This window comes from Solanum pennellii, chromosome 5 (genome assembly GCF_001406875.1).
Source record: "Solanum pennellii chromosome 5, SPENNV200".
Classification (NCBI taxonomy): domain Eukaryota; kingdom Viridiplantae; phylum Streptophyta; class Magnoliopsida; order Solanales; family Solanaceae; genus Solanum; species Solanum pennellii.
The window spans coordinates 65,750,633-65,761,239 of NC_028641.1; the positions used below are offsets into that span (position 1 = coordinate 65,750,633).

General features: G+C 32.4%; 1 long non-coding RNA gene across 1 annotated transcript in view; it reads right to left on the reverse strand.

Moving 5' to 3' along the window:
* Positions 1-9,043, reverse strand: part of LOC114077250 — a 23,515-nt gene extending 14,472 nt beyond the window's left edge. The window contains exons 1-2 of the long non-coding RNA XR_003578308.1: positions 8,859-9,043; positions 8,693-8,794 (exon numbers count right to left, since the gene is read on the reverse strand). This is a non-coding gene — a long non-coding RNA (uncharacterized LOC114077250). The remainder of the gene's footprint in view (positions 1-8,692; positions 8,795-8,858) is intronic.
* Positions 9,044-10,607: the final 1,564 nt, after the last annotated feature.

Genomic DNA, 10,607 nt, shown 5'->3' on the forward strand with positions numbered 1-10,607 from the left:
TATATATATATATATTGTTGTTATTCCTTTTTAGAAAAAAAATATAACAACTTTTGTCTCACTAATAAAAATTTAAATATTAATTTATAAAATTTTCTTTAATAATCCATCCTTAAACACTTTGTAATTATAAAAAAAATATTATGTGAAAAAATGGTCAAATATAAAATACAATTAGAATTTTTATCATAAAATCATTAATTACTAATCTATCTGGTCAACAATCAAGTCAACAGTTTTTAAATTATCAAAATATTCTCTCACACTAAAAACAAACCGTTACAATTCTAGTGAAGTTGAATAAGGTTATGATGGTCATTTGCTTTTATTCGTCTTCTCCAAAATCACTTAAATTTTTATTTTTTGTTATTGTTAGAGAACTCGTTTGTATCGTCTTCCTTATGTTTCTTCTTTATCTCGTTTGTATTGACTTCTATTACTTACTTCTAAGTAACTTCTTCTCCTCTAATTTGTATCGCTCTACGGAATTTGAAGGGATGTTGATAGCTTTGATCAGTTCATGTTCTCCGATGATCACCTACGATCTGTTTTCAATGGTGACAAGGTGGAAATAGTTGTTCCTTTCGAGAGGACAATAGGAGAAAGCGGCGATGGTGTCTATGAGACTAAAGGTGAGGGTTGAGGTTCCTATTTTGAGGAACTGGTTGATTTCATCGTCTAGATCGACTAATCATGCACATTTGTTGGTTCAAAACCACCGGAATTTCAAGGATAGTGGGATGCCGGTGAGAATTATAGTGTTTAATAAACTATGGATAGTGGGTGGATTTTGATAAATTCCATGGATGTGTTGGTTTAGACTTTTGTGAGTGGTGAGGGTATGATAGATATGTAAATGGAAGGGTGTATATTGATTTTTTATTTTTATCAATGATAGGAATCTTGGACAGTGGAAATGAGCTTCCCATCGCTTGGATTGATGTCAATGGTAAGCAGTTTTACCCTAAGATCTTCATTGAGGGATCTAAAAATCTCAAACAAAATGAGGTTAATGGTGATGAAAAGTTCTCCTCGCAGAATCGTAAATTTAACTTGAGATAAGAAATATTAAGAACAACTCCATGTCATGAAAATTTATTTCCTTACTTTACCTTCTTGGGAACAATTTGTATTAGAAGTCAAGATCAAAATAATGGTCTTGAAACCACATTCATCACCTGTATATAGATCCTTGAATAACCAAAGTTAAAAAAGGGAAATCCAAACTTACTTGATAGGAGCCATACAAACATTGGAACTCCACCTTTTTTGGTTGGGGAGTGAACTATGTAGCATTATTAGAATCAATGCCCTATGAACATGAGCGCTATCATTTAGTCGACCTGTATTTGCACTTGACTGTTCTGTTCCTCTTATGAAATCTAAAAGTAATTGAAAAGAATGAATAATAAAAAGGAGCAATACTTACCTAACATATGAAAATTAGATTTATTAGTGACTATAAACAAGGGTAGGATCTCACTCCTTGCTGCATGTGGTATGGTGTGGCAATATGAACACCCACATTCTACCCTTGTATATAGTGAGTTAAAATCTTATTTTCATATGTTACGTAAGTATTTCTCCTTTTCATTATTCATTACTTTCAATTACTTTTAAATGTCATGAGAGAAACAGAACAGACAAGTACAAATACAGGTTGATTGAATTGTGGTGCTCATGCTCATAGCGCATTGATTCTAATAATGCTACAGAGTTCACTCCCCCACCTAAAAGGTGGAGTTCTAAAGTGTTTGTAGCTCCTATCTAGTAATTTTGGATTTCCCCTTTTTAACATTGGTTATTCAAGGATTTACTATATACAGGTGATAAAACTGGTTTCAAGACCATTATTTTGATCTTGATTTCTAATACAAATTGTTCACAAGAAGGCAAAGTAAGGAATGAATTTTCATGTCACAGAGTTGTTCTCAAAGATTTTTATCTCAAGGTCAATCTTACAAGTCTCCAAGGAGAACTTTTCATCAATATTTACCTCATTTTTGTTGAGATTTTTAGAACCCTCAACGAAGATCTTAGGGTAAAACCCCTTAACATTGACATCAATCCAAGCGATGGGAAGCTCATTTCCAATGTCAAAGATTCCTGTCATTGATAAAAATAAAAAATCAATATACACCCTTCAATTTACATCTCTATCATAGCCTCGCCACTCACAAAAGTTGAAACCAACACATCCATGGAATTTCCTCAAAATCCACCCACTATCCATAGTTAATTAAACACCATAAATCTCACTGGCATCCCACTATCCTTGAAATTCCAATAGTTTTGAATCAACAATTGAGCATGATTAGTCGATATAGCCGATGAAATCAATCAGTTCTTCGGAATAGGAACCTCAACCCTCACTTTCTTCTCATAGACACACCGTCACCACCGTTTTCACCTGCTGTCCTCTCGAAAGGAAAAACTATCTCCACCTTGTTACCTTTGAATATTGTTGAAACCGTATCGACTTCATCACTGGTGATCATCGAAGAACATGAACCGATCGAAGCTATCGACATCCCTTCAAATTCCATTAAGCGATACAAACTAAAGGAGAAGAAGGAAGGAAGGAATGGAAGCTGATACAAATGAGATAAATAAGTAACAGAAGAAGACGATACAAACGAGTTCTAACAATAAGAAAAAATAAAAGTTTAAGTGATTTTGGAGATGATGAATAAAAGCAAATGATAATCTTAGCCTTATTTAACTTCATTTCAATTGTAACGGTTTGTTTTTAGTGTGAGGGAATATTTGGATAATTAAAAATTATTGTCTTGAGTAATGTGATTGTTGACCAGATTAGATTAGTAATTAATGATTTTATGATCAAAATTCTAATTGTATTTTATATTTGACCATTTTTTCACATAATATGTTTTTCATAATTACCATGTCTTTAAGGAAGAATTATTACGAATATTTTAAAAAATTACTATTTAAATTTTTGTTAATGAGACAAAAGTTGTTATGATTTTTTTATTTTTTTTCTATAAAGGAATAATAAAAAGAGTCATTGAAAGACGGACCCACATGGTTACGTGAGGGCACGCACACCTATTAAATTAATGAAAAATAGTGTGTGTGTGTATTATATAACAACAAGAGTCTTATTAGAATACTAAAACTAATTGGGTCCATTGGTTTAAATATTGGGTGTCTCTTTATTTTGAGGTTATAGTTATTTAATTCATTATATGTTATTACATTAGTTTTACATTCTATGTTTGATTAAAAAAAATGGCACACGTATCAATATTGGATGATATGCTTCAACAAACATGAATTAGTTATTGATAGTGCACCCATAATCTTCAAATATTAGGGTCGCCTCTACTTTCACAAGTTGTCCTCACAAAAAGAACATGTGAAACCGAATCGACATCATCGCCAACGGGCATCGGAGCACAATGAATCTCATGTATAGGAGAAGAAAAGGAACTTAGAGGGAAGAAAAAAAAGGCGATACAAACGAGATGAGAAGAAATTTAAATAGAGGAAGAAACCAAAGGCAATACAAATGAGTTTGTAAATCAAGGGAAATAATTAAAACATAAGTGAGTTCCTTATGTCTCAATATTTATACTATTTTTCTGATGGGCAAGGATGAATAAAAGAAAATAACTATTTTATCCTCAGTTTTAAGTTCTCTTTATTGTATCGATTTATTTTTATGCGTAAGAAAGCTTAGATTATTTAAAAATTGCAGGTGTGAGAAATGTGATTGTTGACAAGTAATAATATTAGATTAAGCATTATGATGTTCTAAATAAATTATAATTGCGTATTATATTTGACTACTTTTAGCGTGATAATTTTTTATAATTCGTAAGACCTATTGGACGAATTCACCAAAGATATTTTAAAAAGTTAATATTTCAGTCTTCTCTAATGAGCCAAAAGTTCTAACAAATTTCATTTTTTCTAAAAAAAAACAATGATATCAAGTTAAATTTTGGAAAAAACTGATTTATATCATATATATCGTTGCTTTCATCAAGAGGTGAACACACATGCTAACGTGACGTGAGTCACCGTTCACCCCTTAACTTCTGAAAATTAATCTATATATGTGTGTATATATAACTTGAATAGAAGATATATTTCATTAGCTTTAATGTATACTAGAACTAATTCGGTGCATCAATTTTAATATAGGGTGTCTCTTTATTTTGAGTTGATGAAATTGGGGTTTTAATACGTTTCTTTTTGTTGTTTTTTGTTTAAAAAAATTGATAAAATAAGAGGGCTGATAGTTTTGAACTGTAACTTCATGTGCGAACTACAAAGTAAAGATTAAAAAAATCAGTACTTCACAAAGTAGGTTTTATCAAACCGATATAAGGGAAAATGAGACATGTACCTCTTAAACCAATTTAGTATTTACATGGAGTACCACGATTCATATGGGAGCAAATAGAGGTAGAGCAGATGATAGTCAATGAGAATCTACAATATACAGTGGTGGGAAAGTTCTCCTATGGTTTGTCGGGCTTACAAAAACTTCGCAAAATAATAATGTGGATTGAAGTGGGAGTGCAATATTGGCTTACTAACCAACAAATATGTGTTAGTCAGCTACAGTCTTGGAAGATTATGTTAATCTTCTTTCTAAACTAGTGTTCTACTTATCTCATCAAAATTGGTCTTATACGATGAGTACCCTAGAGTGGGATCCATTAATTAACCTAGAGGAGGAGACATCAACGGCTATAGCATGGATTTCCTTTCCTTCAATACCCCCAAAATTCCTTTGGGAAAGAAATTATAATCACATTAGTTGTAGCAGTTAGGAAACCATTGCAAGTGGATATGGCGACTAAAAATTAGACTCAACCAAGTTGTGCTACATTAAGGTGGAGGTGGTTTTGCTCAAGGAGTTTCCAAAGCGAATCAAAATTGGGTTAAAAAGATCCAATGGAGAGATTGTAGAGAAGTGGGTTAACATAAAGTACGATTATATGCTAAAATACTGTAAAACATGTATTATATAGGGTCATGATGAAGAAGAGTGCTATTTAAACATCTAAAACTACACCTAGCCAGGCAGAATGTGAGCAAAGAGATCAGTGAGATGATAAGGCACGGACAAGGGGAGAGGGAGAGAATAGTTAAATAATTGAAAACACTAAGGGGAGAGAAGGTCAACATAAGATATGTGAGGGAGAAAATAAAGAAGAGAGATTTCAGGGTGAAACATAATAAAGGTTGGGGGAGGAGAAAGAAGGTTATAAATCAAGTGCGGAATAAGTAGGATTTAAAACCACAAACAAGTTTGATTCATTGAATGATAAGAGGATACTGATATGTTTGAACAAGGAACATTAGGGAACAATGAGAATATAGATTTTTCCACCAAGCAATGGGTGGAATACACATTCTCACAGCTATTAGAGTGGTAAGTGAAGAGAAGGATATTGAGGGAGAGAATGAGAAGAATTTAGCTCGAGAAAGAAAGGGAATTCAGGAAAATATTACTGATATAGAAAGCCAATAGGTGGTGACGAAAAGGAAAAAAGTGTTAACATAAACCTATAGGATGATGAGGAGAAAGGATTACATACTCCTAAATGCCTGCAAATAGTTCTTGTATAGTTAATTACAACATTAATGGAGATATCAAAGATTCCAATGCATGAGCTTGATGAGAATGAGGAAATAGAAGAAAGTATACAGCAAATTAGCAGAGCTGGGGATTTATCGCCCAGGCATGGGAACAATTGCTTTCCCTTTTTGATATTTCATGATAGGTTAAAGAATACTAAGAAGGACTTAGCTAAATGGAGTAGAGACAGTTATGTAGAAATATATCCACACCTGAAGATTTGATCAAGGTTAAAGAGTTACAACTTAAACTTCAACCAACCCTAGATAACAAAAGTGAGTTGAGTAAGACAGAAGCAGAGTTGAGAAAATTTTCGCTTAAAGAAGAGGAATATGGGAGACAAAAAGCAGGCATGAGTTGGTTTAAGAAAAGGGATAGAATCACAAAATTCTTTCATTCATATGTAAGGGGAAGAACAAAGAAGTTGTGCCTAGATCGTATTAAAGAAATACGAGGGTATGAAGTCACTGATAACATTCAAATGAAGATGGACAAAATGCTGAGATGATTGAGCTTCTATGTTATAAGGACGTTAAAAAGGTAGTCTTGACCTTAAATAGAGATAGTATGAGTGGCCCAGATGTATTCACAGGTAAGTTTTTTCAACACAGTTGGGATGTGTAGGAGCGGATTTAAAAGATTGGTCCAAGATTTTTCATTGTGGGCAGGAGCTTCCAAAATTCATTACACACACCAACCTTGTTTTGATTAAAAAAAAGAGTTCGTGCAAGAATTAAAGATTTGAGGCCCATAAGTCATAGCAATTTTTCTAATAAGGTGATATTGTGAATATTACATGAGAGGATAGTTAGAGTACTTCCAAATGTTATATCTCCTAATCATTCTGGATTTATGAAAGCATGAAGCATAACGGAGAATGTGTTGTTGGAACAGAAGATCGTATAGGATATATACCTAAGAAGTAAAGATGTTAATGTAGTGGTACAGTTCGATATAACCAACGCATATGATAGAGTTGTCTTGGATATTCTTTAAAAAAAATGCTTAGGAAATTTGGGTTTTCAAAGGTGCTAATAGATATGGTCTGGAGGTTGATTTCCTCTAATTGGTACTTGATACTAATTAATGGACAGAACCACAATTTTTTCCACTCAACTAGAGGTCTAAAGAATTTTGATAATACATTTTTTGGTAGAAAATACATTTTCATAAATCATGTACTACAGTCCATACCTATTTACATACTATCAACTATGTCTCCACCAAAGGGGTTTTAGAACAAATTCACCAGCTGTGTGCTAAATTCTTTTGGGGGAATTATATAGAGGTGAAAGGTAACATTTAGTAACATTGAATATGTGCTATCCAAAGAGGAACGGAGCTAGGTTTTAGATGGATTTTTGATATATCTAATGCTCTCTTTTGTAAATTGTGATGGAGGTTTAGAACTCAGACATCTTTATGGAAAAAAATTATGTGGAACAATTATTGTAAAAAACACCATTCCATAATGGTGCATAACAAATGTGCATCTCAGGTATGGAGAAAATGATATGAGTCAGGGAAGATGTGGAGCATGAAATTTGGTGGCACAGAAGGACGGGAATGCTAGTTTATGGATGGACAATTGGAAAAAACAAGACGTTCTTGCTTGTATAGAACCACAAGTGGTAGAGGAATGAATTGAGGTCAAAGATTTGATTTAGAATGGGCAATGAGACATAGCAAAACTACAACAATTATTGTCTCAACATATGGTAAAATGGAATGGGGAGAGTATCAATCCTAAATTGAGTGTGAGTACTCAAGATAAGTCCTGGTGGATGGGTAATTAACATGGAGAATTTACTGTGAGATCAACATTTCATGTAACAAAGATAGAAAAGAGAAGATTTTGAATGGATGAATATTATCTGGATTGTGGGATTACCATATAAAATCTTTCTTTTTCCGGAGAGTATCAAGAAAGAGAATCCCCACGGATGTTGTTCTTAAAAGAGTGAGGGTACATGTGGTATAAAAATGCTACTGATGCAATAAGGGGAAGGATAAAACAATGCAACATCTATTTCTAGCAGCTCCCATAGCCAAAAATCTATGGAAGCTTTTTGCTTCATGTGCAGGTATTAGCATTGAAGGAGTTAACTTACAACAATTGATTACTATCTAGTGGGATTGGCCAGGATAGTACAAGGTTAAACAAATTTTTAAAGCCATACCAACAATTATTATCTGTGAGTTGTGGAAAAAGAGGAATGCTAGAAGAAAAGGGAAAATGTTGCATATGCAAGGTTTTTAGGGCATTGTCAAAAAATTGTTCAATGTTTCATTAGAGTGAAGTATCCGTGGATGAGTGGAAGGATTCAAAATTTGAGGGAGATGCTCACCATTTATAGTGCATATAAACCTACACTATATTATAGAATAGTGTATTGGGAGACACCAAATCAGAATGGGTGAAATGCAATACAGATGGTGAATGTAAAGGAAATCCTGGATAGATCTCTTATGGATTTATCATACGAGATAGCAGGAGATATTTAATGTATGCAGAGGCACAAAAGATAGGGAAAACCACCAATATGGAAGCTGAAATTATGGGTATGCTAAAAGCAATGCAATATTGAGAAACACAGAACTTTCAGAAGATAATTTTGGACACAGACTTATTAGTACTCACAAACATGTGGGTTAAGCAATGGAGGATTCGTTGGTTACATGCTGAAAATTTAAAGAACATACAACAATGCATAGCAGGGAAGCAGTTTCAGGTAAAGCACATATTTCGGGAACCTAATCAATTAGCCAGATTATCTGGAAAACATGGCCCTAAATCAAGCAGACAAAATACAAGTAAATAACTTCTATTATCTACCAAGCATTGGAAGAAGAATTCTCAACATCAAAAAACAACACATTCCATCATTGAGAATTAAAGCAAGCAGAATCAATCCAGCATGATAAATGAGAATTTCCAGAAACTAAAACCATACAACTACAATATTTACTGGATCTATATTCTAAGAGACGATCTATCTATGTTAGGGCTACTTAATCTTTAAAAAAAATATCATTAGAAAGGGGGATCTCAAAGCGGGTCAATGGAGCACATACCCGACTCGGCAGGTTGATTCCTCAAACCTTTAGAAGGAGAGGCATGGTTCAATCCCACCAAAAAGATCTGCGAGAATTCCAAACCTCCACTGGGATTCACATCTATTAAAAGAGGAAAGTTACCAGGGAAACCAGCTAGGAGAAGCACAAAAAATAAAGTGAATACCTTTGTGAGCTGTTATATCGCCTCACTGTCCATTGATGCGGAAGATTTATGACCCAAAGGTGGACAAGAATCAAAAACAAAGAAAAAGGAACAAGAATAATGGAGGTGGTGGAATAGAGGAGAAAGGAAATTGAGGCGGAGGATAGAGAGGAAAGGAAGTGGAGAACGCTTTCGGGAAATCCTACTCTTAGTCTTTTAATTCCTATTTTGGGCTATCTTTCTCTTGCTTATTTGGGCTTCTTTTGTCATATAATGTAAGGATTTTTCAGATGAAATAAATGGACCCTAGTACAAAAAATTCATTTAAAAAAATGTGTCTATTATAGTTATCTAATTCATTATATGTTATTACATTAGTTTTCTATATTTATTTTAATAAAAATAGCACACGAATCAATATTGAGTGACATGTTTTAACTAACGTGCATTAGTTATGATAATGCACCCATCTTCTTCAAATTTTAGATTTGCCTCTACTTCTACAAATTGTCCTCTCGAAGGACAAAATATAATAGGCAGACGATACAAATGAGTCTCTAACAATAAGAAAAAGACAAAAATTAAAATAAGGTACATTACTCTTAAATCTAATTTTGGAGAAACTAAATACAAGCAAATGATCATTTTATCCTTAGTTTTAACTTCACTTAAGTTGTAACCGTTTGTTTTTATGCGAGAGAATATTAGGAAAAGTTAAAATTTATGGAGTTGAGTAATGTAATTTTTAACAAGATTAGATTAGCAATTATGATTTTTTACAAAAAAAAATCTAATTGTATTTAATATTTGATTATATTTAGCATAACATTTTTTAAGTCTCTAAGGGAGAATTAATTACAGAAAATTTTAAATATTAAATATTAAGGTTTCTTATTCAGAAATTACGCATTAGTCAATAATACTATCGTTTATTAGAGTGTATAAGAATAATGCAAAGTAGGATGCATTAGTAGTGCTTGCATTAGTAATATCTGCATTAGTTATGCAAGCATTATTTCGTATAAATTGTTTGGTTTGATGTATTAGAAATAACAAATCTTGCATAATTTCTATTAAAAATATGTGGTTAAAAAAATACCCTTCACACTATTTATTTGTACACTTCCTTTGCAACAAAGTTTTTTTGCAAAAACATCAAAAAAACCTTACTATAACATCATTAGCTCTTGTTATTCTTATTTTTTCAAAAATAATATTAAATAGTGTACAATTGCATCAAATAAGTTTGTGAAAAGTTAAACTTTTTTAATAAAATTTATCGTCACAATAGTAAACAAACTGACTAAATTATGTTGAAATTAGATTTTATTTTTAGTTTTTTCAAAAAATGATACTCAAGAGGTCATAAATCCAATTAAGACACCTAAATTGAATAGACATTGAAAGACAAATCAAAATAAAAACAAAAACTGATGACAACAAAGAAAACAAAAAGGCTTTAAGGGTAGTTTTGTGATTAGTTAATCTAATGCAAGTGTTAACATGCTATGTATTACTAACATCTAGATTTTCTTGGTCTTAGTAATACACAACTTAATATACAATAGAGTGTATAACTAATGCTTGCATTAGTTATACAAGACATGAAAAAGTGTATCAAACACAGAGAATTACTAATACACACACCTAATGCATGCATTATATTTTCTAATACACTCTACCAAATGAGTATATAAATAAATAAATAAATATATATATGTGTGTGTGTGTGTGTGTGTGTGTGTATGCATATATATATATATATATATA